Source organism: Dendrobates tinctorius, unplaced genomic scaffold (genome assembly GCF_039654945.1).
Source record: "Dendrobates tinctorius isolate UK_male_01 unplaced genomic scaffold, ASM3965494v1 ptg000103l, whole genome shotgun sequence".
In the NCBI taxonomy this organism is placed as follows: Eukaryota; Metazoa; Chordata; class Amphibia; order Anura; family Dendrobatidae; genus Dendrobates; species Dendrobates tinctorius.
Window position 1 is genome coordinate 39,595,333 of NW_027361771.1, and position 27,151 is coordinate 39,622,483.

Consider the following 27,151-nt stretch of genomic DNA (forward strand, 5'->3'; position numbering starts at 1 on the left):
TTTTATTTTTTCATTTTTTATGTTTAGTATAACTAGCACATTTGGGTTCTGACTTCTGTGCTCATGCATGTGTAATTACTTACCACGTAAATATATAGAGCAAATGGATATATTGGTTATCCTGAATATCTGACATGGAAGAATTTTGCTGCATTCTATGTTTGGAAAATATATGTTAATTTGCAATTTATGTACCAATGTTATGAAAATGATTACAACAAGAATGTCAATAATAACCCTCTATGGTTTTTTTTAGAAAGGGTTTCTATATACAGTTAGGTCCATATATATTTGGGCAGAGACAACATTATTCTAATTTTGGTTCTAGACATTACCACTAGGGATGAGCGACTTTGCCTTTTTTCTGGTCGAGTCGGGTTTCATGAAACCCGACTTTCGCAAAAGTCGGGTCGAACGAAATGGGCCGATTATCGTGAAAAGTCGAAGGCCGACTGAAACACGAAACCCAATGCAAGTCAATGGGGAAGCAAAGTCGGCAGGGAGTGGAGGACAGGAAACACACCTACAGTGCCCTTTTGAATACCAAAAACATCAATTCTGATTACTGAAGCTTTTCAACCTTAATTTACTTCATAATGCTAGTTACGTACTGAAAAATGGGGGTTATTTGGCTAAATTTGTCTGGGGGTAGGGCTGGCTCCAGGTTTTCATGTGCCCTGGGCCAAAGAGCGCCCCTTTAACACATACCACAACTCATGATGCTCCGATACCGCAGAGAAATAGCGGCATAGTACAATGAAAAATACTTCACTTTTTACATCTCATGACTGATATCCATTTTTAATAGCTCCAAAAACGGACAGTATATTACTCCATACAGTATTATGGCCACCGCATAGTGCGCTATACAGAGTAATGAGGCCCATATATTTCTCCATACAGAATCATTGGTCCCATATAATGCTTGAAACAGTATATGATGAGCTCCACATAATGCTACAGTATATGTTGGTCCCCATGGATGAAGCTCCACTGTTTTATGGGCCCAAATAATGCTCCATACATAATGGGCCCCATTTCTAATGCTCTAGTCTATAATGTGCCCTGTAAATGCTGCTCCAGTGTCTGATGTCCACCTTTGGAATGCTCCAGTGTATGGTGGGCCCCATATATCATTCTCCAGAGTATAGTGCTCCCCAAAAATTGCTGTCCCATTTTGAAAACAATTAAATAAGTCTCCTCGCTATGGAATCCCTGTACTAGTCTGGACTCCTCGTCGTCCTCATCGTCCATTTCACTGCACTTGTCTGTTTAGGCAGAGGGCATACAGACGTGATGTCATTGCGCTCTCTGATCAGACTATCACTGTCAGGAAACGCGGAAGACGTCATGGCGGTGGAGCAGGGAGAGGTAAGTATTTCAACTTTGCAAGTGCTGTGATCCTGAGCAAGCATGGAGGGCCCACTCATTGGCGACGGCAGTGGCACAGTGCCCCTGTAATAGTACGGCGGTGTGTGGCGGTGTGTCTGACGGCGGGTGGGGGTGGTGGGCCCTCCCACCGGCAGAGACACTTTTGCGTACTATGAGGGGCCCTGTGCCAGTGCCGTCGCCCATGAGTATGCCCCCCCACCAGCTCAAGGAACCTGCTCTTTCATCTGCACCTGCCTCTTTGTCACCGTGTAAGGTGGTATAGTATGCGGGAAGGGGAACCTGAGTTTCCTCTGGGTCAGATTCTGGCTGTGTAGAGTGTGAGGGGAATGTAGTGGTCTGGGTCAATGTACCAGCAGAATCATCTAGCAGTGGCTGGGCATCAGTGCACTTGTGGCGTCCCCAGGAGTACGGTCACCACAGTGGCATTACCTTCCTCCTAGGGAGTGTGATGTCATGCTTGGGAGCAACGAAGGATCTCTCTAGCAGTTAAACCAACACACAACACATTTCCCACTCCACACCAGCAGGGAGACCTCTGAACATGACTGCTGAGGAGCTGCTCTCTGTGGTCGGGAGGAGGTAAGTTAGGCCATTCTGTGCAGGGAAGGGGAAGTGTGTGGACGTGAGAAGGGGAGCTGGAGGATGAGCAGAGTTAAGGCTCACTCCTAGCTGGAGCGCATGGTCCGGATTCCGATCTCCGAGTTTGTAGGGACACTGACGTTCCTGCAGCAGAATCTGGAGGAAGTAGCAGCTGTAAATGCTTTGTACGCAACTGAGGCTCGGAGGCCCCAGCATCGACGTGTGTGAGCCAGAAGGAAAAGGCTATGGCTGCCAGCCATACGAGAAAGTTCCAAAAGAGAGTCAACAGGGGGAACTTCATTGAGCTCAGCACTGCGAGTACCTCAGATAAGCGCTAGAATGGAGGCCACACTACCTATCTGCAGAGAGAGAAATCCGAATTGGCTTCCAGACTGACCAATTCCTTCTCCATCTGTACTCTGGGTCCTGGACAGCACCTACCAAGTACAGGTAAAGGAACTGCACGACTGTGTCTGTCATCTTTCTCCTGCGCCTGGCGCACGGCTCAGCTACATCCTGCACTGCACACCATCTCCCAACTCTTTCATCTGCCCTGCGACTACGGCCCTACCTGTGCAGGTCTTCTACATCTTAGCTTCACCACAACATCTGTCCCACAGAAGCGACACTGCAGTGCTGGTCAATCTAATCAGAAACCAGAGGTGGCTATTATTCGCCTATAAACGTAATTCACCCCTTTGCATGGACGCCCAGGGCCACGGAACGGTTCACCACCACCGTGACACATCCCTGTGAGTCACCGGCCCAGTACCGATTAACCCTACTGCCCTGGCTGGCCACCCACACTCCATGTCAGATTCATCTTGGACTGGGGAATTCACGATTTGACTTGATAACCCAGGCATGGTATGATAGAAAGAGCTACATGGACTAATGTGAAGTGTGGCCTGCTGCCTCATTCAGTTTGGGTGGGGGTGCAGGACACAAGGAAAGGGGTTCTTCCTGACCAGGAGCCAGCACTTGACCACTCAGTGCTTGCATTTTTTGAAACTTCAGAAGAGGCGGGCATATTTGATGGAGTCTGTTTCGGCAATGTAAGCCAAAACCAGTTCCTCATGCTCCGCCTTTAAAAGCGGTTAACCTACTCCCAGAAAAGGTATCATTCCAGGCGTTCCAGAGCAAGACCATGACGCAGGCTCAACACCTCCTGCCTTAGCTGCTATTGTGCTTTTACCACTACCAGCACATGCACCACCACCATCATCACCAGCTGGCCCCCCCGCGCCCACGTCCGCGGCCTCTTCCACCAAACTTCAAAATTTTGCACAAAATAGACACAAAATAACACCAGATATATGGCACTGTATCAGAAATGTACAGCTCTATTCAGTCAAAGGATAATTGTCAATCTCCATATATATTCCATCAGTCACACAGAGACGCTCACAGGCTCAGTATGGATTAGACAAGAATATAAAAAGTAGACAAAGTGTACAGTATCATCAGATAGCAGGTATATATAGCATAGTTTAAACATTAACAATGTACGTCTATAAATCAGGAGTAGTGTTGAGCCACCCCGCTAGTGTTTTGGTTCGTCACACAGGAGGCAAGTTCGTCGAATGTTCGTCGAACCCCATTGAAAACAATGGCAGGCAAACCCAAACACATACAAACACATAGAAAACAATTACAAAACACTTTAAAAGGTGTCCCAAAGCAGAGAAAATGCTCAGAAGACAAAAAGTACATATGTTAAAGGGCAACTACATTTAGAAAAGAGGTGGAGGAGTAAAAGGAGGAAGTGGAGGAGACACAGATATAGGCTTGTCATTCCCTTATGAAGTCAAGAAAGGCTGGAATAAAAATGTAAAATACCAACCAAAAAAAAAAAATTCTGAATTCGAACACGATCATATACCGTCGGACTTCCCACCAATAAATTATGCCAACTGGCGATCGGGCGGCGTTATTCCCACGAACCTCCAAACAGCGTCCATGAAGGCAAAATGTTTGCTTTCCGGGGGCAGTATGATTGCAAAGCTGAACCTTAAAGGAATATCCAAAAGGGCACCACCAGGAGTGGAGCCTGCGGTTTTAATGGACTCCACCTTGGAAACCACAACCATGCCACCTCAAGAAAAGATGCACATATTGAAAGCTTTGTCGATTGTGTGTGTGGTGTGGTATGTCCGTTTGTAGTTGTGCTAGCAATTTGTCAGCTTTATTCCGTTAACGAACGAGACTCCGGCATGCCCCCGCAGTATGCGTCAAGCTTACTAGAGGATACGCGAGGCTCTGGCACTATCATGGTCTATCATGGCGTTACATGTCCGGGGCTGCATGCGCGCTACACTGAAAGGACTAGCTGTTGTCGCTTAGAGGTGCAGATAACCAGCAGAACACCGTTAGTGATGGGGATCTGTGATTCCAATTATTCCCCGCGAACGATGATTTCCCAGTAAGTGCAGGTCAACTGCAATTCCTGAATTAGGCCTAACCGGCATTCCTGAAAATATGCAAAAAATTACGTGTCCAAACCACAGTTGCTGTAGCTTGCTTAACAGCTCAGCAGCCGTTCTCAGGCCCAGTATGGATTCGACAAGATTCTAGAAAGTTGATAAAGGGTACAGTTTCAACGGGTAACACGTATATGTGTAGCATAGTTTACACATTAAAAACCTATGTCTATATATCAGGAGGCAGGCTCAGATGGTCTCAGGCCCAGTATGGATTAGACGTGATTGGACAAAGGTGAGAAAGGGTACCATATCACTGGATAACAGGTATGTATAGCATAGTTTACACATTAAAAACGTAGGTCTATATAACAGGAGGCAGGCTCAGACGGTCTCAGGCCCAGTATGGATTAGACGTGATTGGACAAAGGTGAGAAAGGGTAACGTATCACCGGATTACAGGTATGTATAGCATAGTTTACACATTAAAAACCTATGTCTATAGATCAGGAGGCAGGCTCAGACGGTCTGAGGCCCAGTATGGATTTGACCAGCTTGTACAAAGTTGAGAAAGGGTACATTATCACTGGATAGCAGGTATATATAGCATAGTTTAAATATTTAAAATCTCCATGTTCTCAGTATGGATTAGACAACAATCTAAAAAGTAGAAAAAAGGAAATGTATTTGAAGCATACACCAGTATACACTTTTGGTGGTATTTTTAAATATTCATATATATTTCTGTCTCAGTAAGACAGTCCAGACTCTCCGCAATAGGAAATGAGATGCATACAATTACTGACATAAATTCTAGTGATTGCAGAAATCTAGGAATTCCTATTCACGGGATAAACTTCTGTCACAATTCTCAGAGGCGATGCAGACCCTCAATTAATTAGTGTGTGGAGACAGCGAAAACCTTTCTTTGTGAAGAAAGTGTTGCTGTATCGCAGTACCGTTGATCCCATCGTCATTACTCATATCCATATAATTTTGATCACAGGGAGAGATGTAAACATGGTGGTCACTGCCTATCATGCTCTGTCACGTAACTTTGGAGTGCAAAAGACAGAAGCCACAGGCCGTAGGCAATTCATTTAGATTGGCATGAGAGGGCACATTTAAAAATGTGCGCTGGAATGACACACGTCTGTGGGTAGGAAAACTGTGAAAGCTGATGAGAAACCACTACTGCATCTCATTTTGAGTCGACGTCCATAAGAAATGGAAGCCATTGATCATCTGAAGCTAGATCCCGGCCAGCGGGACAGGGCATAGCTACGTCTTAACCATCATCTTCTATCAGTTCACCAAATTTGTAGTGGCAGTCCCGGTGAAGGATTTGACAGCCCAGACTACACAGCGGAGGAGCAGGGAGAGGTAAACATTGCAAATGCTGGGGCCCTGCCCAAGCAAGGAGGGCCCACTCGTGGGCATCGGTACTGGCACTGGGCACCTCATAGTATGGCGGTGTGTCTGACGACGGGTGTGCACCCCCACCGTCAGAGACACTTGATTGCACTATGAGGGACCCTGCGCCAGTGCCCGCGCCCAAGAGTCGGCCCACCCACCTGTCCAGGGCAACGGCACTTGCACGGTTGCGTGCGCTAGGTGGTGACCCCGGCCATGGGGGGAGGAGGCAGCCCAGTTAGGAAGGTTTTCAAAATGGCATATGTTGATGTGGGACATTCACCTGCTGCTAAAGGCGAAATTGGTCAAGTTCCAGGAAGAGGCGGACCAAAGAAAGCCATTTTTCTGTCAACCTATGTGTCATCAGGGTAAGGTGTGACAAAATCCTTGGAAAACCATGCATGGTTCATTTTAATGAAGGTTAGATCATCCACATTTTGGGTCAACAGACGGGTCCTTTTTTCTGTCAGGATTGATCCAGCAGCACTGAAGACTCTTTCCGATAGCATACTTGCAGCTGGGCAACTGAGCTCCTGTAAGGCATATTGTGCCAATTCAGGCCAGGTGTCCAGTTTAGCTGCCCAATAGTCAAATGGGAATGATCTGTGAGGGAGAACATCGATATGGGAGGAAAAGTAGTTTGTAACCATAGTTGACAAGTGCTGTCTCCAGTCACTTTCAATTGATGCAGTATTACCAGTCGTGTGAGCGGGACTTGAAAAATCAGTCCACAACATGGTCATAAAACCCCTGTCTCCAACGCCACTTCTGATGTGTGCACCACCAACACCTCTTCCAAGTTGCCCCTGGCCCCTACGGCTCATGTGACAACCATCACCGCTGCTGTGTGCTGGGAATACCTCAACCAACCGGTTTACCAGAGTTGCTTGTTTGTAGGCTAATATTAGGTCTAGATTCTCCTGTGGCATGATGTTTTGGAATTTGCCTTTATAGCGTGGATCCAGAATGCTGGCCAATCAGTAGTCATCATCGTTCATCATTTTGGCAATGCGGGGGTCCCTTTTTAGGATCTGCAAGGCATAATCTGACATGTGGGCCAATGTTTCCGGTGTCAATGATGCACTGCGAGTGCTGGGTGGAGGAGCACTTTCAGGCAAATCCACATCCCTCCAGTCACGCACAAACCCAGTACCAGACCTTGACACGCCAACATTTTCTCTTGCCCCACGAGAAGCATCTTCCTCCCCTAAATAATCATCCCCATCATCATCCTCCTCCTCTTCTTCCTCAACCTCGTCCACGACAGTTCCCTAAACAGACAATGGCTGACTGTCATCAAGGCTTCCCTCCTCCTCTTCCTCATCATCCTCGCCTGCTCCTTGATGTGCGTCAAAGTTTGCATGAGCAGATGCATAAGTGGGATGCTCATGCTTATGATGGCGTCGTCTGCGCTTACTAGCCATGTGCATTCCTCAAAACATTGAAGGACTTTACAGAGGTCTTTCAGCTTCGACCACTGCACACTTGTCAACTCCATGTCTGCCCTCAAAGTGCCTGTCCGTGTATCCTCCCACAAATGCATTACGGCCTGCCTCTGTTCGCACAGCTGCTCAACCATGTGCAGGGTGGAGTTCCACCTTGTTGCAACGTCGATAATTAGGCGGTGCTTGGGAAGGTGGAGCAATCGCTGCAGCTTCTGCATACGACTGGAGTGTACCGGCGACCGGCGGATGTGCGAGCACAGTCTTCGAACCTTATGGAGCAGGCCTGTTAACTCCGGATAATTAGTGAGGAAGCACTGCACCACCAGGTTCAAGGTGTGAGCCAAGCAAGGTATGTGTCTGAGTTTTGAAAGGGCTATGGCTGCCGCAAAATTCCGGCCGTTATCACTAACTACATTGCCTGCCTCAAGATGTAGACTGCCCAGCCATGACTCAGTTTGTCGCTGAAAGTAGTTGGCCAGTACCTTCGCCGTGTGTCTGTCGCCCAAACACATCATCTGCAACACAGCCTGCTGACTCTTTCCACTAGCTGATCGATAGTGGGACACATCATGTGCACCACTGTCAGCTGCGGATGCAGTGCTCGTGCGACTGCGCTCTGTGGACGAGCTTTCGCTTCTGGAGGAGGAGGAGGGTCGAAAGCCTACAGCCAACTGTTTCCTATACCGTGGGCTAGGCAGCACTGTGCCATCACAGCTGTCCCCTGTGGACCCTGCATCCACCACATTAACCCAGTGCGCAGTGATGGACACGTAACGGCCCTGGCCATGCCTACTGGACCATGCATCAGTTGTGAGGTGCACCTTTCCACTCACTGATTGCTTCAGTGCATGGACAATGCGGTCTTTCACATGAAGGTGGAGGGCTGGGATGGCTTTGTGAGAAAAGAAGTGGCGACTGGGTAGGTCATAGCGTGGTACTGCGTAGGCCATGAGTTCACGGAAAGCTGCGCTTTCAACCAACCGATAGGGCATCATTAGTTTGGCAATGTGGGCGTTCAAACCCAGTGTACGCGGATGAGAGGATGAGTACTTTCTTGTCCTACTCATAGTCTCTTTTAGGGTGAGCTGGACTTGAGAGCTGTGTTATGAATGAGTCACCGAAGGAGGAAAAAACAAAAATACAAGCTAAGTCCAGAAAACCGGAGAGGTTGGTAGCTATCGGATTGCAGACCCCTGATCCTATTCACACAACTAACAGTAGCCGTGGGGGGTTCCTACGGTGCCCTAGACCCCTCGTTCACAGCCGGAGAACTAAATAAGCCTAAAGAAAGAAAGGGGAAATCTAAACTACCCCAGAGCAGACCCCAAAGCAATAGACAGCCCCCAACATGTATTGTCGGTGAAAAGCAGATGAAAACACAAACACAGACAGAAAGACAGTTTGAGCAAGCGATGGGGCCCAACTATCTAAATAGGAAAGGACAGAAAAGATGCTGGCTGCAATCCACAAAAATTCTGCCAAAATAATGTCCAATACGTCTGATAGAAAAAAGGCCCTGAAGTCACTAGACTTCAAAATCACTATATCAGCACTCAGGTATATTCTGAAGACTGAGCAAAAGATCAACTTGACCAGAGACAAAAATGGAGCTCAGCCTGTACCAACAAGGGCAGGCAGAACACAAACACTAAGTAAACAGACAATATCTCATGGAAAAAAAAAAAGAGAGCAAATACTCAGCTTTCAGAAGACAGGTACTGAACTGGTTTGCAAGAGCTCAGAGCAGAAAGGATCACCAGCACCCCTGTAGGGCGTCGGCTGCCTTATATCCACTCAGTGATTCCGGGTGTCCAGTCAGGCTCCACCTGTTCAGATGACAGGTTCTTCCCAACCCAATCAATTTCACTACCTCACTTCACCAGCAGAGGGAGTTCATCAGACATCAACGGTGAAGGGGAAAATGAACTCACAACAGAGCTGCATATGGTGGAACTAGCGGTGGACATGGCGGACTGAGAGAGGGTTGATGATGGTGATGGAGTTGGTGTTCTTTCTAATGGCCAAGATTCAGTCTTTCATTGCAATAACAGTGTGATTCCCTGACTGATTTGCCCTTGCGACGACAACTCAACATTTACTGCTGGTGGTGTGCTAACCGGTGGACTTACAGTGGGGGAAACAATGTAGCGTTGCTGACTACCTTCTTTGGGAGCAGTAGCACATGTGGTACGTGAGTTTTGGTAGTCCGTCCACGCTTGCAAGTGCATGGTGGTTAAATGTCTTAGCATGCAAATGGTATTCAAATTTCTCAGATTTTTCCCTCGGCTAAAGTCTTTGCGCACTTCTTACAGATAACCTTTGCCTGATCATTAGGATTTTGTTCAAAAAAGTGCCACACTGCACTCTTTCTACTATGGAAGACATTTTGAGGCCTTGCACGCTGTGCTATTTTGACCGTCTGGCCAAGCTGTCCTGCAACTCTTTTGATTTTTGTAACCCGTTTTTGGATTGCTCCGGGCCTGCCAGATAACAGCTGTTGCGATGTCGATGCCCACTGCGGATGCTCCTCCTCCTCTTCTGAGCTATTGGCAGCGGCACCCTCTACCCCCAATGGATGCCAATCTGGGTCAACAACTGGGTCATCCATCACCTCCTCTTCAATGTCATGTGCACCTTCCTCTGTGTCACCGTGTATGGTGGTATAGTATGCGGGAAGGGGCACCTGAGTTTCAACTGGGTCAGATTCTGGCTCAGTACACTGCGAGGACAATGTAGTGCTCTGAGTGAATGTACTAGCAGAATCATCTATCAGTGGCTGTGCATCAGTACACTCCATGTCAGATTCATCTTTGCCTGGGTAATTCACGATTTGACTTGATAACCCAGGCATGGTATGTGAAAACAGCTCCATGGAGTAATCTGTAGTGTGGCCTGCCGCATCCTTCAATTTTGGTTGGGGTGAAGGACACAAGGAAAGGTGTGGTTCATGAACATGAGCCTCCAATGATGACTCAGTGCTTTTATTTTTTAAAACTTCAGAAGAGGAGGCGATAGAGCTGGAGGCTGAGTCAGCAATGTAAGCCAAAACTTGTTCTTGAAGCTCCGGCTTTAAAAGCGGTTTACCTACTCCCAGAAAAGGAAGCCTTTGAGGCCTGGTGGAGCCAGACGATGATGCAGGCTCAACACCTCCTGCATTAGGTGCTATTTTGCTTTTGCCACTACCAGCAGATCCAACACCATCATTACCAGCTGCCAACCCCCGCCCACTTCCATGGACTCTTCCACCACACTTCCTCAATTTTGGGGAAAATGTACCCAAAAAAACACCAACTATATGGTACTGTAAAACAAGGTACAAGGTGTATATAGTAGTGGGGAGAATTGGAATCTCTGTAGACTTCAGGACACAGTTGGATTCTGTCAGGCCCTGTTTATTTTACACCGCAATGTGACAGGCAGATTCTGGATGGTGTAATAAAGGTGGATAGAGGACTGTGGATAATTGGAATCTCTGTAGACTTCTAGACACAGTTGGATTCTGTCAGGCCCTGTTTATTTTACACCGCAATGTGACAGGCAGATTCTGGATGCTGTAAGAAAGGTGGATAGAGGACTGTGGAGAATTGGAATCTCTCTACACTTCAGGACACAGTTGGATTCTGTCAGGCCCTGTGTCTATAACACCGCAATGTGACCGGCAGAAATTGCCTAGTGTATGACAAACTACAAGGTGTATATAGAATTGGGCAGAATTGGAATCTCCCTAGAGTGTAGATCTGTAAGAACGGACAAATTCCTCGGCTTTTCCTTACAGAGTCACACACTTAGATAGCTTCAATTTGGCCGTGATAACAGCCGTTACACGATACTGAGAGAGGAGCGTGCACGTACACCGCTGTACGGTGTATGTAAAATTATCAAGCTCCGTGTTTTTGTATACGGACTGACACACGCTGTCTCTCTCTAGTTTTGAATGTAATCAAACAGCAAATATACTAAACTGTTTGAAAAACGCACAAAACTATAAGGTGTAGGTCTGTAAGAACGGACAAACTCCTCGACTTTTCCTTAAAGAGTCACACACGTAGATAGCTTCAATTTGGCCGCGATAACAGCCGTTACACGGTACTGAGAGAGGAGCGTGCACGTACACCACTGTACGGTGTATGTAAAATTGTCAAGCTCCGTGTTTTTGTATACGGACTGACACACGCTGTCTCTCTCTAGTTTTGAATGTAATCAAACAGCAAATATACTAAACTGTTTGAAAAACGGACAAAACTATAAGGTGGAGGTCTGTAAGAATGGACAAACTCTTCGACTTTTCCTTACAGAGTCACACACGTAGATAGCTTCAATTTGGCCATGATAACAGCCGTTACACGGTACTGAGAGAGGAGCGTGCTAGTACACCGCTGTACGGTGTATGTAAAATTGTCAAGCTCCGTGTTTTTGTATATGGACTGACATGCGCTGTCTCTCTCTAGTTTTTAATGTACCGTATATACTCGAGTATAAGCCGACCCGAGTATAAGCCGACCCCCCTAATTTTGCCACAAAAAACTGGGAAAACTTATTGACTCGAGTATAAGCCTAGGGTGGGAAATGCTCCATAGATTATTCCCCCATATGCTGCCCCCAGAAGAAGCTCCATAGATTGTTCCCCCATATACTGCCCCCATAAGAAGCTCCATATTGTTCCCCATATGCTGCCCCCATTAGAAGCTCCATATTGTTCCCCCATATACTGCCCCCATTAGAAGATCCATATTGTTCCCTCATATACTGCCCCCATAAGAAGCTCCATATTGTTCCCCCATATGCTGCCCCCATTAGAAGCTCCATATTGTTCCCCCATATGCTGCCCCCATTAGAAGCTCCATATTATTCCCCCATATGCTGCCCCCATTAGAAGCTCCATATTGTTCCCCCATATTCTGCCCCCATTAGAAGCTCCATATTGTTCCCCCATATCCTGCCCCCATAAGAAGCTCCATATTGTTCCCCCATATACTGCCCCCATTAGAAGCTCCATAGATTATTTCCCCATGTGCTGCCCCCATTAGAAGCTCCTTAAAATTATTTCCCCATGTGCTGCCGCTGCTGCAGCATGTAAAAATAAAAAAAATGACATACTCACCTCTCCGTCGCTGGGTGTCAGATACTCATCTGTCCTGCGTCCATGGCTGCTCACCGCTATCTGCCACGTCATCAGTCAGTGACGTTCAGACTGCAGAGGGCGCGGCGCGCGCTAATCACGTCACCGCGCCCTCTGCTGCCTGAAGTCACTGACCGATGGCAGACAGCAGCAAGCAGCCATGGACGCAGGACAGGTGAGTATCGCTATACTTACCCGTCCTGACGCTGTGTCTTGAGCCCCCAGCTTCTCCGCGCTCTCTCTTCCTGCCTTCAGCAGTCACGCTTTAGATTTACTCCGTGTATTATACACTGATACATTTGCATGTCTGCTGACCAGTACCAGTCACCGGAGCCAGTGATTGTATATAGCGTTTCATCGCTATCATTGGCTTGGCCATTGATCTAACTATGCGCCACATGGCATGCGCAGTAAACCCTGAGTATGGGTGACATGGTAACTGTGAGTTGCGATACACTTCCTGGTATTACACGCCGGCGCATGCGCAGTGTCTCTGAAAACGGCTAGTCATCGGCGCCACAGGACATGCGCAGTAACCCTGTGTATGGGTTCACATGGCAACTGTGAGCTGTGACGCACTTCCTGGTATCGGACGCCGGCGCATGCGCAGTGTCTCTGATTACGGCCGGTCACCGGCGTTTATGCCTATGGGACAACAATCAATCCCCATGCTGGTCTGGTGTGCGGCGCAGCTGCGCGGTTTGTTCTATCAACTCCATCTATATAAGGACATGTCTCTACTGCATTCACTACCCCTGACGAAGCCACTGCGGGTGGCGACACGCGTCGGGCATCTGTCCTCCCTGATCTTGCTCCACATGGGCCCAGTGCCTTGATGCCATTTATACCAATATTGACAGGCTATTGATCCTGTCCATCAGTGATCATGAGCTCTTGTCTTTTTTATTTTCTTTGGGCTTGAGTGTATTTTGATTGGTGTATGATCATGTGCATCCATGACTCTCCATGACTTTCATGACGGGTACTGTGGGCGATGGTGACTAGGTGTGATATTTATGATCTCAATTTAGGGGATACAACACCATTGGTTTTCATCTTTTTATATGTTTCATGGTTGGTGGGTGTTATTTCATGCCCATGTATACTCATATCCCCTCTTTCATTTATTCATTTTTTTGATTTCTTCATTTTCTACACTAGCCACCAGTTGGTATGCTGTTTATATAGGCGGGTCTCCTGTGGAGTGTATTTGCAGGGTGTAGGTTCTATGGTGAGCCAGTATATGCGTTTGTCAAGTCACATGTGTGACTTTTTAATGTTTTTAATCTGTGTGTGGTTTATACATGTTCAATAAAAGCTGTCATTCTAAAATGCTAACCAATTGTTTGTGGTGATCCCCCCGTTCATAGCCCATTCCTGCTCCTTCGTTTTGTTCATACAGTTTTGTTGTATGGGCTGGGGTTGGATCCCACTTTGTTATCCATTGATAGTGGTGCCCCTACTCTTGTTTTGCATGTACTTTTGCCAGTGGTTGCTCTTCTTTCTTCCACTGTTTCTAGGTGTGGCACACTGTTGGTTGGTTTTTTTCCAACCTTCATTATAGTTTTATATAATATCTGTATTTATATATTCTTGCTGATTATGGATTTAGCGGCTAGAGAGGCAGCATGGAGTACCCAGGCCAATGGGCTTTTTGACACTGCACCTATACCATCAGGTGATTACAGTATTGGAGACACTGATTTTCAGAATGTTTCAAGGGAACTGATAGGGTTACATAAATCATTGACCAAGACTTGGTGGAATGTGAAAACATTGGAAGAGTAGAAGAGGCTTAGATTGGTTCCCAGGGGGTTGAGAGTTCAAATTTTCCCCGCATGGGAAGCAGATCTGGACTTTCAAAAAACCAGGGAGAATGGTCTATTGAACTGCTCTAAAATAATCATGGATATGCTCATACAACATGATCAAAGTATCCTGACTGTGGTTAGAGATAAAATCAAGACTCTTGAGGCGAGGTTGGACAGATTTGACAAAAAATCTTTGGTGGAACCATTTCAACTGCAACTTAAGTCTACCATTGACAGATTCGAGAAGGACGTAATCGGGGGTAAGAAACAAAAATTTAAAAGGGATCAAACAGATTTTGAAAACGGACGTGCCTATAAATGGGTACATAAGGCCAATAAGAGGGCCACCAGAACTCATGATGGGGTCACCAGCAATGTGGCTAATCTGCATGAACTTCCCTCGAGCGACGATTTTTTGTCATCCGAGCCAAGCGATGCCGAGGGCGCAATAGGAGGGGTCGACGCAAGAAGTTCCACATTGAGAAAGCGGACCCGCAATTACAGGACCTGGTCCCCCAAATACAAGCGGGAGACCCGACAAAACAGGAGACATTGATACCACTACCTGGTGTGGGGACCCCCTCTAATTCTGGTAAGTTACAGATTATTAATCTATCATCTTACAACTTGTCACCGGCTGAGACTGCTGTTCTAGAGAAGGGTCTCTCGTTTTGTCCGACCAATGTTTTGGATAAATTTGTCTTGATTAAAGATTTGTATCTGTTTTGCAGACAGTTGACTTTTAAACTTTTATACCATCAGCCATCGATGATGGATGATCTGCCCATGACGGAAAGACAGGCCTTGAGAGACCTATTAGATTTCGTTTCATGAAACCCGACTTTGGCGAAAGTCGGTGACTTTTGAATTTTTTCGACCCGTTTCACTCAACTCTAATTACCACAATGAGTTTTAAACAAAACAATTCAGTTGCAGTTGAAGTTCAGACTTTCAGCTTTCATTTGAGGGTATCCACATTAAAATTGGATGAAGGGTTTAGGAGTTTCAGCTCCTTAACATGTGCCACCCTGTTTTTAAAGGGAACAAAAGTAATTGGACAGATTAAATAAAATGTTCATTTCTAGTACTTGGCTGAAAACCCTTTGTTGGCAAAGACTGCCTGAAGTCTTGAATTCATGGTCATCACCAGACGCTGTGTTTCCTCCTTTTTGATGCTCTGCCAGGCCTTCACTGCGGTGGTTTTCAGTTGCTGTTTGTTTGTGGGCCTTTCTGTCTGAAGTTTAGTCTTTAACAAGTGAAATGAATGCTGAATTGGGTTGAGATCAGGTGACTGACTTGGCCATTCAAGAATATTCCACTTCTTTGCTTTAATAAACTCCTGGGTTGCTTTGGCTTTATGTTTTGGGTCGTTGTCCATCTGTAGTATGAAACGACGACCAATAAGTTTGGCTGCATTTGGCTGAATCTGAGCACACAGTATGGCTCTGAATACCTCAGAATTAATTTGGCTACTTCTGTCCTGTGTCACATCATCAATAAACACTAGTGACCCAGTGCCACTGGAAGTTTTACAGATGATGTGGCATGCTTTGGATCGTGAGCTGTACCACGCCTTCGCCATACTTTTCTCTTTCCATCATTCTGGTAGAGGTTGATCTTGGTTTCATCTGTGCAAAGAATGTTCTTCCAGAACTGTGTTTGCTTTTTTAGATGTTTTCTTTAGCAAAGTCCAGTCTAGCCTTTTTATTCTTGATGCTTATGAGTGGCTTGCACCGTGCAGTGAACCCTCTGTATTTACTTTCATGCAGTCTTCTCTTTATGGTAGATTTGGATATTGATATGCCTACCTCCTGGAGAGTGTTGTTCACTTGGTTGGCTGTTGTGAAGGGGTTTCTCTTCACCATGGAGACTATTCTGCGATCATCCACCACTGTTGTCTTCCATGGGCGCCCAGGTCTTTTTGCATTAATGAGTTCACCAGTGCTTTCTTTCTTTCTTTCTCAGGATGTACCAAACTGTAGATTTTGCCACTCCTAATGTTGTAGCAATTTCTCAGATGGGTTTTCTTGTTTTTGCAGCTTAAGGATGACTTGTTTCACCTGCATGGAGAGCTCCTTTGACCGCTTGTTTCCGTCACAGCAAAACTTTCCAAATGCAAGCACCACACCTCAAATCAACTCCAGGCCTTTTATCTGCTTAATTGAGAATGACATAACGAAGGGATTGCCCACACCTGTCCATGAAATAGCCTTGGAGTCAATTGTTCAATTACTTTCGGTCCCTTTAAAAACAGGGTGGCATATGTTAAGGAGCTGAAACTCCTAAACCCTTCATCCAATTTTAATGTGGATACCCTCAAATGAAAACTGAAAGTCTGAACTTCAACTGCATCTGAATTGTTTTGTTTAAAAATTCATTGTAGTAATGTCTAGAACCAAAATTAGAAAAATGTTGTCTCTGTCCAAATATATATGGACCTAACTGTAAGAACTGAGAGAGTTGTTAGTCCAAAAAAGCTTCATCTCCTTTTCCAGTAAAATGCCAAATTTGTGTTCCAAACTCTTGGTACTCAAAGAAAAAACCTCATCTCGTTGATCGCATTCCTTAAAAAACGCATCCACATTCTCCCGACCTGCTAAGAGGCCACTTGACACAGAGAAAGCCGCCGGCTCAGTATTGGGGTATCAACTGCAGTAATAGGGACACATACGGCAGCAGCGGCTCAGCATTGGGGTATCAGGTGCAGTAATAGGGACACATCGGCAGCAGAGGCTCAGCATTGGGGTATCAAGTGCAGTAATAGGGACACATACGGCAGCAGCGGCTCAGCATTGGGGTATCAGGTGCAGTAATAGGGACACATACAGCAGCAGAGGCTCAGTATTGGGGTATCATGTGCAGTAAATAGGGACACATATGGCAGCAGCGGCTAAGTATTGGGGTAGCAGGTGCAGTAATAGGGACACATACTGTGGGGTATGGTCGCCTGTTATGAATGGGTCACCGAGGAGGAAAAAACCTAAACATGCTAAGCCCAGAAAAAACAGAGGTTGGTAACTATGCAGATTGCAGATCCCTGATCCTACCACACAACTAGCAGCAGCTGTGGAGCGTGCCTACGATGAACCTAGACGCCTCGTCACGGCCGGAGGACTAAATAAGCCTAAAGCAAGGAAAAGGGAAAACTAACTGCCCCAGAGCAGACCCCAAAGGAATAGACAGCCCCCACACATGTACTGACGGTGAAACAAGATGAAAACACAAACACAGGTAGGAAAATAGGCTGAGCAAATGATGGGGCCCAAACTAACTAGATAGGAGAGGAAATAAAAGACACGGTCTGCAATCTGCCCAAAACCCTACAAAATAAAGTCCAACACTTCTGATAACAAAATTAACCCTGAAGTCACTAGACTTCTCCCACTATATCAGCACTCTGAAATATTCTGAGGCAGAGCAAAAAGAGGCCAATCTAATAAGGGACAAAAAGCAAATTGGCAAATACAGATAAATAAGAGTGGAAATTCAGCACAGCCCAAGCCGGGGCTGGCTGACCACACAAAAAACTGAATAGAACAACAAAATCAAGTGTGAACATTAACAGAGAAACTTAGCTTGAGCTGACTGGGACAGAGCTGAGAACCAAGACCTGACAAGCAGAAGGAATCGCCAGCACCAGAGTAGGGCGTCGGCTGTCTTAAATCCAATCTGAGATTCCTGAGTTCCAATCGTCATCCTCATTATCAGGTGGCAGATCTCTACTGATTAAATCAGCCTCACTACCTCCTGTTACCACCAGAGGGAGCCTGACTGGTAGACCAGAAAATGAACTCACAACAGTCGCCACAGTGGCATTACCTTCCTCCAGGGAGGGTGATGTCAGGCTTGGAGGCAATGAAGGGTCTCTCTAACAGTTAATCATTTTCATGCAACACAGTTCCCACTCCAGGCCAGCAGAGGGAGCTCTGAACCAGAATTAGGGGAGGAGTGCTTTCTGAGGGCCAGGAAGGGAGATGAGGAGTTAGTGTGAGGAGGGCAATGAGTGTAGACGTGTGGAGAGAAGCTGGAGGTTGAGCTGAGGACAGAGAGCTCCCTCCCAGTGATAGCGCATGATCTGGAGCCCGGTCTCCACGGTTGTATGGATACTGAAGGTCCTGCAACAGAAACCAGAGGAATAGGAAGCTGTAAATGCTCTATTCCCAACTAAGACTCAGAGGCACAACAGCGACGGGTGAGCCAAGAGAGATAGAGGGCTACAGCTTTCTGCCATGCAAGGTAGTTCTAAGAGAAGATAAGAAGGAGGAACTTCAGTGTAACACAGTACTGGATGTACCTCAAGCCAGTGCTAGGAAGGAGACTACACAACCCATCTGATAGAGAGATCCCTGAGTTGCTTCCAGGCTAGCCTGCTCCTGTGCCATCTGTAACCAGGACCCTGGACTGCGTTTGCCAAGTAAAGGTAAAGAAACTGCACCCTGTTTTTTCCTGGCCTCCTTCCTGCAACATCCTCAGCACTGCTACATCTCTGTGCCAAACACTGCACCCTCTTCCTAAACATTCCGCTACACTGCCCTGGGACCAACAGCCCTACCTGTGGAGGGCTGCAACATCATTGCTGCACTACACCATCTGTCCCAGAGGATCTGCTTGCAGCGTCGGCTTAACACATCCCTTGCCGAACACCACAGGTGGTGTCATGAATCACTTATAAACTTTATTTCCAACTCAACCCCTTTTACATGGGCACCCAGGGCCACGGACCAGGTCACCGCTGCTGTGACAATCCCCTCTGAGAGACCGGCCCGGTATCGAGTACCCCACAGCCCTGGGAGAGCGACTTATTTTGGCGTCAAGAACAGGATTACGGAGCCCGGTATCCCCAGGTCCTGTGTGCTAGAGACTGTGTTTGGTGCTATAGACTGTGTGCGAAATTGGCGCCATTGCCACCATTATCCCGCTGATTGGCACGCGCGGGAAGAAAAGGGGGCAGGCCTTCGTGGGCAGAGCCAGCCGAGAAACGCGAAAGGAGAAGAGCGCGCGGGAAGTGAAAAGCTGAGGCCTGCAGTTCCGGCGTCCCCTGATCCAGCCGACGAGCGGCATCCGGTAAGCCAGCGCAACCCCACGGCCTGGCCCACGTTAACTGGGGGGAGAGAAAATGTCTGAGGACAACGCCAATGCAGCGGCGGACGCCCCCGCCGACCCCACAGCGCCGCTGAATCCAGCAGCCAGTGTTGCTTCCAGGGCACCACAACAAACAGTGGGTCGCCCTCACACCCAGGACAGTGGGGTACTCGGTACCAGGCCTGATGTTCCTCAATGGGAGATGTCACAGTAGCTGGAACCCGGCCCGTGGCCCTGGGCGCCCATTGTAAATGTTCAGTGTCAATGCGTAAGTCGTGACGCCACCTGTGGTGTTCGGCAATGAAGATGTAAGCCGACGCTGCAGACAGACCCTCTGGGACAGATGGTGTGGTGCAGCAATGATGTGGCTCTCCACAGGTAGGGCTGTAGTCCCAGGGCAGAGTAGGTGAAGTGACATGTAGATGGTGTATTGTCAGGCACAAGGGATGTAGCGGTGCTGGGCAGGTTGGCGCAGGAATAAGTGGAGGACACCACGGCATGTAGTTCCAAAGCTTTACTTGCAGTCTGTTGTGCAAACAGGTGCCTGCCTCCGTGCCGTGTCCTCCGGGTCAGGGACTCAGTCAACCTCCAGGCCAGATGGAATACTCCTTTCCAACACTCCGCCAACATGTGCCTTTCTGAACGCCTCCTCTTATAGCGCCTTTAAATGAAGTATTCCTAGTACTGAGTTACACTGGAGTTCCTCCTGTCTGATGTTCTTATGAACTCTACTTGTACGGCAGACAGCTGTAGCCTGCTTCGGGGACTCCTTGCTACTAAGTCCCAGCTCACTATCCAGTTGCTGTTGTGCCCCCAAGTCTTGTGTGGGAATAAAGTGGTCACTACTTCTATTACTCCAGTGGCTGCTGCAGGACCATTAGTATCCATACAACCTCGGGGACCGGGCCCCGGCCTTGCCCTTAGAACTTCTGGGAAGGGTTCTCTTCTAACCCATGTCCTCTGTTCCCTTTTACTCCTCACGTTCCGTACTGATCTTTCTTTCTATGGAGAATCAGGCTTTCAGTCTATGTTGCTCTCTATCTTCCTTTCCCGTGCCAGCAGACCCAGGTCACTGGGATCTGCTGCAGCACTTCCATCCATCTATCCCTCTCTCCACGGATCTTCTTCTCTCCAACTCTCTAACCAACTAACTAACTGTTGTCCTAAACTCTTCCCGCTCTTTTTAATGTAATCTAACTCCACCCACCTCCCAGCACGTTTCGTGTTCCAATCAGGGAGCCACCAATGGGTGCTTTGCTATACTCCAAGCAGGGAGCCGCCGAAGGTGCTTTGCTACTCTACTTTGTGGTGTGGGGTGCAGGTATTGGAGCGTGGTCAGGAGTCTCCACCTTACCGGGATGGTGGGATACCACACCTCAGGAGGAGGTGCAGTACCTCTGTGGCGACTGAGCCTCAGGGGCGCCACATACCCCTCGTTAAACACAGCACGTCCGCGGGCTGCAAAAGAAGCAAAGATGGACAAATACAGGAACATACAAAATTTTTGTAATGCTATTAAACAGTTCTTTTCTAATCTTCTCAATATGAGAGGCAATCATTCTTGAACATTGCAAACAATTCTTAATTAACTATCTAAAGTCCTTATTCAAAAAGTGCCTTTGGCAATAACTCACTACCACTTCAAGTATTCTGCATCAACACACTTCTTCATTATATCTTCTACTTTCCATCATTAACCTTATGTGATAACCGCTGATGCCTGGTTCATCACCTACATCTTTCAAATCTTTATTCTCATTTCTCATCTCTTTATTAAAATATTCCTATAAAAGTTACTGTGACTAACTACATTTTTCATAAAAGCTGTTTTATACCTATTAATACTTTCATAAGACACATATCAAATACTTCACATCAAAAACTTCAATAATTCTTGTAAGTGCTGGACACCGCTCCCAGCCGGGATCTCTTGCAGTGTCCTTTGATTGGAGCTATGCTCCAGGTGAGGTAGTCTTTATCTTCAAAAGGTATATGTAAAATCAAGAAAGGGCACCTAAAGAGGTGCAAACTATTTACAAACACAGTCCGGATCACTCAGTGTTCATGATCTCCACAGTTCAATTATGAAAAATATGCTGCCAATACAACTGGGCAATAAAACTGAAAAACAGAAAAAGAACCATTATAGACAAATAAGGCACAACGGTGCAAATACCCTCCTGGGTAACGAGAGTCAATGGAATGTTTCTTTATTGGGGGTCCCCTCCTGGGGTACTGGAAGCTGGTTTTCTTGGCTGCTTCTTCCATGGAAGAATTTCTTGATATCTTCTTCCTGCAGACGGACTGACATAGGACGAGGTGGTGGCAGCTGGGTGGATTGCTGCCTGGGGTACTTTTGCAGGGGTGATACCACTGCAGGGGGTGTTCTTGCTGGGGGTACATACGCCCTCTCCTTTTTATAAGTTGCCAGCAATTCTTCAGGTATGCGGTGGATGTTCATGGCATACAATCCTCTTAACCCCTCATGCCGGGTGAAGGTCACGTACTCCACTGGCTGCAGATCTCTAGCAGGGTGTCCCTTCCTCAGGTGTGATTCTACGTCCCGCCGGTTAAAGAAAAGGTCACTAATTCTTTTGTGGTCTGCAATGAACCCGAATCCTCTTTCATGGTTCACATTCAGAACCTATCCCCATCCAGCTGAGTCCCGGGGACTGGATTGACCAGCACGGACCTTCTCCTTCCGGTCCAGATCAGATCTCCGCTGATCCCTCTCCCTCTGCTCCGCTGCCAGTTGGCAGAGGGTCTGTTGATAATAAGGTTCTTCCTCCTCTTCCTCCTCCCGTGACCTGCCTCTATCCACTGTGGACAAGGGTGCCACTGCCGGGGGTTCGGGTGTTTCCCCCCAGGGTTCAGCGTCCCGGTCCCAGACAAGGTCCAGCACGACCTGTCCTGACGCTGCCACGGGCTTACACCCCAGGGCCTTCCCAGGTGCAGGGACAGCAAACGTACCTGGGGCCTCCTGGCAGTGTTCCGGTGCAGGCCTGAGACGGTGGGCAGCTGCAGGGGTGTCCACAGGAGTGGCAAAGGAAACCCATGATGTACGGTGACACCCCTCAGCTGCTCAGCCTCTTCTGCTGAGATCAGAAGATGTCGAATGGGACGCGCTTGTTCCAGCCTTACTCTTTTCAGCAGGGACTTCTTCCATTTCCCCATCGCAGTCAGCTTGGTACTTTTGAATTGGGAACACAGCTCTTCCATTTGTCCCAAGCGGAGTACTGGCCCGTTGCACACGGTGTACGGGAACTCAGGGGGCAACCCGGTTGCAGGGGCGGCGGTCGTACCTGATGTCTCCGGTGGTGTCGCATAGAAGTTCAGACAGGGGAGGCCCAGGACAGTTCACGGTCTTTTCTTAGGACCACCCAGGCTGTCACGCCCTTCTTCACCGCACCGGTGGCCATTTTTAACATTCATTTCACAGTCTATCAAATTACGTCTTCTGCACATTTCCAACAGTTTTAAGTCTTAGGCACACAGAACCCGATGGCATCGGGTCTCGTTATCCTGTTCGTGAAGCCAAAAATGGGTCGCCCTCACACCCAGAGCAGTGGGGTACTTGGTACCGGGCCCAATGGTCCTCAATGGGAGATGTCACGGTAGCTGGAACCTGGCCCGTGGCCCTGGGCGCCCATTGTAAATGTTCAGTGTCAATTTGTAAGTCGTGACGCCACCTGTGGTGTTCGGCAATGAAGATGTAAGCCGACGCTGCAGACAGATCCTCTGGGACAGATGGTGTGGTGCAGCAGTGATGTTATAGCCCTCCACAGGCAGGGCTGTAGTCCCAGGGCAGAGTAGGTGAAGTGACACGTTGATGGTGTAGTGTCAGGCACAAGGGATGTAGCGGTGCCCTGCAGGTTGGCGAAGGAATAAGTGGAGGACACCAGGGTATGTAGTTCCAAAGCTTTACTTACAGTCTGTTGTGCAAACAGGTGCCTGCCTCCATGCCGTGTCCTCCGGGTCAGGGACTCAGTTAACCTCCAGGCCAGATGGAATACTCCTTTCCAACACTCCGCCAACATGTGCCTTTCTGAACGCCTCCTCTTATAGCACCTTTAAATGAAGTACTCCTAGCACTGAGTTACACTGGAGTTCCTCCTGTCTGATGTTCTTATGAACTCTACTTGTACGGCAGACAGCTGTAGCCTGCTTCGGGGACTCATTGCTACTAAGTCCCGGCTCACTATCCAGTTGCTGTTGTGCCCCCAAATCTTGTGTGGGAATAAAGTGGTCACTACTTCTATTCCTCCGGTGTGTGCTGCAGGACCATTAGTATCCATACAACCTCTGGGACCGGGCCCTGGCATTGCGCTTGGAACTTCTAGGAAGGGTTCTCTTCTAACCCACGTCCTCTGTTCCCTTTTACTCCTCACGCTCCGTACTGATCTTTCTTTCTATGGAGAATCAGGCTTTCAGTCTATGTTGCTCTCTCTCTTCCTTTCCCGTGCCAGCAGACCCAGGTCACTGGGATCTGCTGCAGCACTTCCATCCATTTATCCCTCTCTACAGGGATCTTCTTCTCTCCAACTCTCTAACCAACTAACTAACTGATGTCCTAAACTCTTCCCGCTCTTTTTAATGTAATCTAACTCCACCCACCTCCCAGCACGCTTCGTGTTCCAAGCAAGGAGCCACCAATGGGTGCTTTGCTATACGCCAAGCAGGGAGCTGCCGAAGGTGCTTTACTACACTACTTTGTGGTGTTGGGTGCAGGTGTTGGAGCATGGTCAGGAGTCTCCACCTTACCTGGATGGTGGGATACCACACCTCAGGAGGAGGTGCAGTACCTCTGTGGCGACTGAGCCTCAGGGGCGCCACAACAGCACCCACCGCAGCGGTCCCCATAATGCCGCTGTCTATGCCTTACATACCGGGAGCAGCCTGGCTACTGCAGTATTCAGGGGAGTCACATGCCCTGAGTGAATTTAAAGAGAGACTGTGCAGTTAATTTGAGGTGTATCCTCTATTTGAAAGCCAGAAGGTGAACATCCTGATTGGGCAGCTAACAGGTGCAGCACAGAGAGAAGTTAAAGCCTGGCAGGACACTGACAAAGAGACTGTTGAAAAGATCCTGGCTAAGCTAAGGAGCACCTTTGACACCCGCACTGCCGCTGAAATCAAGATGAGATTCTTTGGATGTAAAGGAAAGCACCGGACAATATAAGGGACTATGCTCTTAACCTGCAGGAGGCGCTGTGAGCCGTCAAGCAGATTGACCCTGACAGTGTGAAAGATGGAGACAGACTGTTAAAAGAGCAATTCATTGAGGGCCTCCTATCCAGCACCCACAGAGCACAGCTGCGCATCATAGCCCTACAGAACCCTGATCTAGACTTTGCTGATTTCAAGGACAGGTTTATCCGGGTGCTGCAGGAACCAACTGTCAGCCGTCCAGCGCCCCCTCGGCGCCCAGCGATCACCTACCACCAGGAAGCAACATCTTTCTCTTCTATCCCTGTGGAGGCTGATGCACAGACTCTGGATAAAGATCCAACTGAAGAACTGCGTCTTCAGGTCCAGGAGTTGACCAAAGGTATGGCTGCACTTACTAAAACTGTGCAGTCCCTGCAGGTGTCCTCCAAGGAGAAGATCCAGGTGGCTTCCAGTCCAGAGGATGTCCCGTGGCTCTGGAAGAGGAGAACTCCACCACTCCGAGGGAGGAGCAGCGATCGCTATGACCAGGACGGACGTCCCATCTGTCGTCACTGCCACAAGGCAGGTCACCTTGCAAGATTCTGTTATTTAAACGAGCAACCCCTGGGGCAGAGGGCCAACCCCCAGGAGTAGGACCACAAGGCCCAAAGAACTGGCGAGCCAAGTATGTTGGAGGGAGACCGATCCTTCCAGTAGTGATTGATGGCATCCACATGAACGCTTTGCTGGACACTGGCTCCCAGGTGACCACTATGCCCTATATCCTCTACAAGCGGTATTGGGCTGACTCTGAACTCACCCGTGGCCCAAGTGATGAACTAACAGTAGTTGCCAGTAATGGTCAGTCTTTACCACAAGTGGGATGTAAAGAAATTACTATTAAAGTGGGGAGGGTGGAGTTAAAATTTCAAGGTCTGATAGTTGTGGATATTGATCGACGAGAATGATGACTCTTGGTACAAATGTAATTGAAAATTGTCTCTCCGAGGTTATTGTGTTGTTGCATCAGGTGGCTGAGACTGCTGGTTCCAGTGAACAACGAGTCCTGCAGAAGGAGATCAAGGCCCTGATGCATAGACAGCAGGTAGAACTCTCTGGCGGAGAAATTGGCAGTGTCAGAGTGAGTGATGCTTTCCCCATTGCAATACCCCCCAGATGTGAAATGTTGATTTGGTGTCGGGCAGCCATAAGCCTCAGAGGAAAAGATTACCAGGCATTGGTGGAGCCAGTATACTCTGATAGCAGGCCCACTGTCCTGACAGCCAGAGGGGTAGTTGATGTACGTAAAGGGAGAGTACCTGTACGCCTTTTTAATTGTGGGGAAGAGGAGGCCACAATACCTCGGTATGCCACAGCTGCTAAGCTGCTCACTGTCAGTAATAATGCAATGCAGGCAGCAGAGCCCTTGGTCTCATCCGACCAGGTGGAGGACAATGGCTCTGTAAAGCAGTAGGAGGAGTGGTGTCAGCAACTGCAGGTGGGAACTGACTCCACACCTTCATACCACCAGAAAAATGGGGTTTACAGAAAAGTTCCACCTTTGAATGGACTGAGGAGTTGGAGAGATCCTTCACCAGACTGAAGATGGCTCTCACAGGAGATGAAGTTCTGGCCTACCCAGATAATGACAAACCCTTTGTGTTGTATACTGATGCCAGCATCATGGAACTTGGAGCAGTACTGTCACAGGTACAGAATGGCAAAGAAAGAGTGATCTCCTACGCCAGCAGGAAGCTTCGTCCAACTGAAAGGAACCCAGACAACTACAGTTCCTTCAAGCTGGAGTTCCTGGTCATAGTCTGGGCTGTGACTGAAAGATTCAAGCATTACCTAGCTTCAGCCAAGTTTACCATCTTCACGGACAACAACCCGTTGACTCACTTGGAAACTGCAAAACTAGGTGCACTGGAACAGCGATGGATGGCTCGGCTGTCTAACTATGAGTTTACCATCAAGTACCGGGCAGGGCATACGAATGCCAATGCTGATGCGCTGTCCAGAATGCGTAATCTGCCAGATGCAGGAGAAGACCCTGAGGCTCTTGAAGAAATTGAGTTACCTCCTTTCCACCGGCCAATTGCGGCCCAAAGTGCTCAAGGAGTGAGAAACAGACGGTCTGGCTTGAAAGAGGTCACTCTAAATCCATTGCCCCATAATGACTGGGCAGAAATGCAGGATAGCGACCCCGCAGTCCGCCTGGTGAAGGAGCTACTGTCACAAGCTGACTCACGCCCAGAGTCGGATGCTCCTGAAGAAACCCAGCAGTTGTGGAAGGAGAGAGGCCGGCTATTCATTTATGAAGGAAAGCTGTGTCGGAGGAGTATCAATGCCCGCACTCATGAGTTGGTCTGGCAGGTGGTAGTCCCAAAGAGAGAGGCATCAATGGTCCTGGAAGCATACCACAATGGAGCTGGCCACTTCGGATGGAAGAAGTTGGAAGCATTGCTCCGGGAGAGATTCTACTGGGCTGGTATGAGGAAAGCAATTGAAAAGTGGGGCTGGGAGTGTGGACAATGTAACCTGCGCAGAAAGGCTCGAAACAGCCAGAGAGCTCCTCTACAGCCAATAATAACCAAACAGCCACTTAAGTTGGTCGCCCTAGATCATGTGAAGCTGGTCCCAAGCCGTTCAGGCTACCTCTATGCTCTTACCATCGTGGACCACTACTCAAGATTCCTGGTAGTTGTGCCTGTCAAGGATCAAACAGCCAGGACAGCGGCC

The 27,151-nt window shown here is 48.0% G+C and overlaps 1 protein-coding gene across 1 annotated transcript in view; it reads right to left on the reverse strand.

The window, feature by feature from the left end:
* LOC141100232 (dorsalin-1-like) overlaps positions 1-27,151 on the reverse strand; it is a 133,801-nt gene that overhangs the window by 78,833 nt on the left and 27,817 nt on the right. The gene's annotated exons all lie outside the window — the stretch shown is intronic.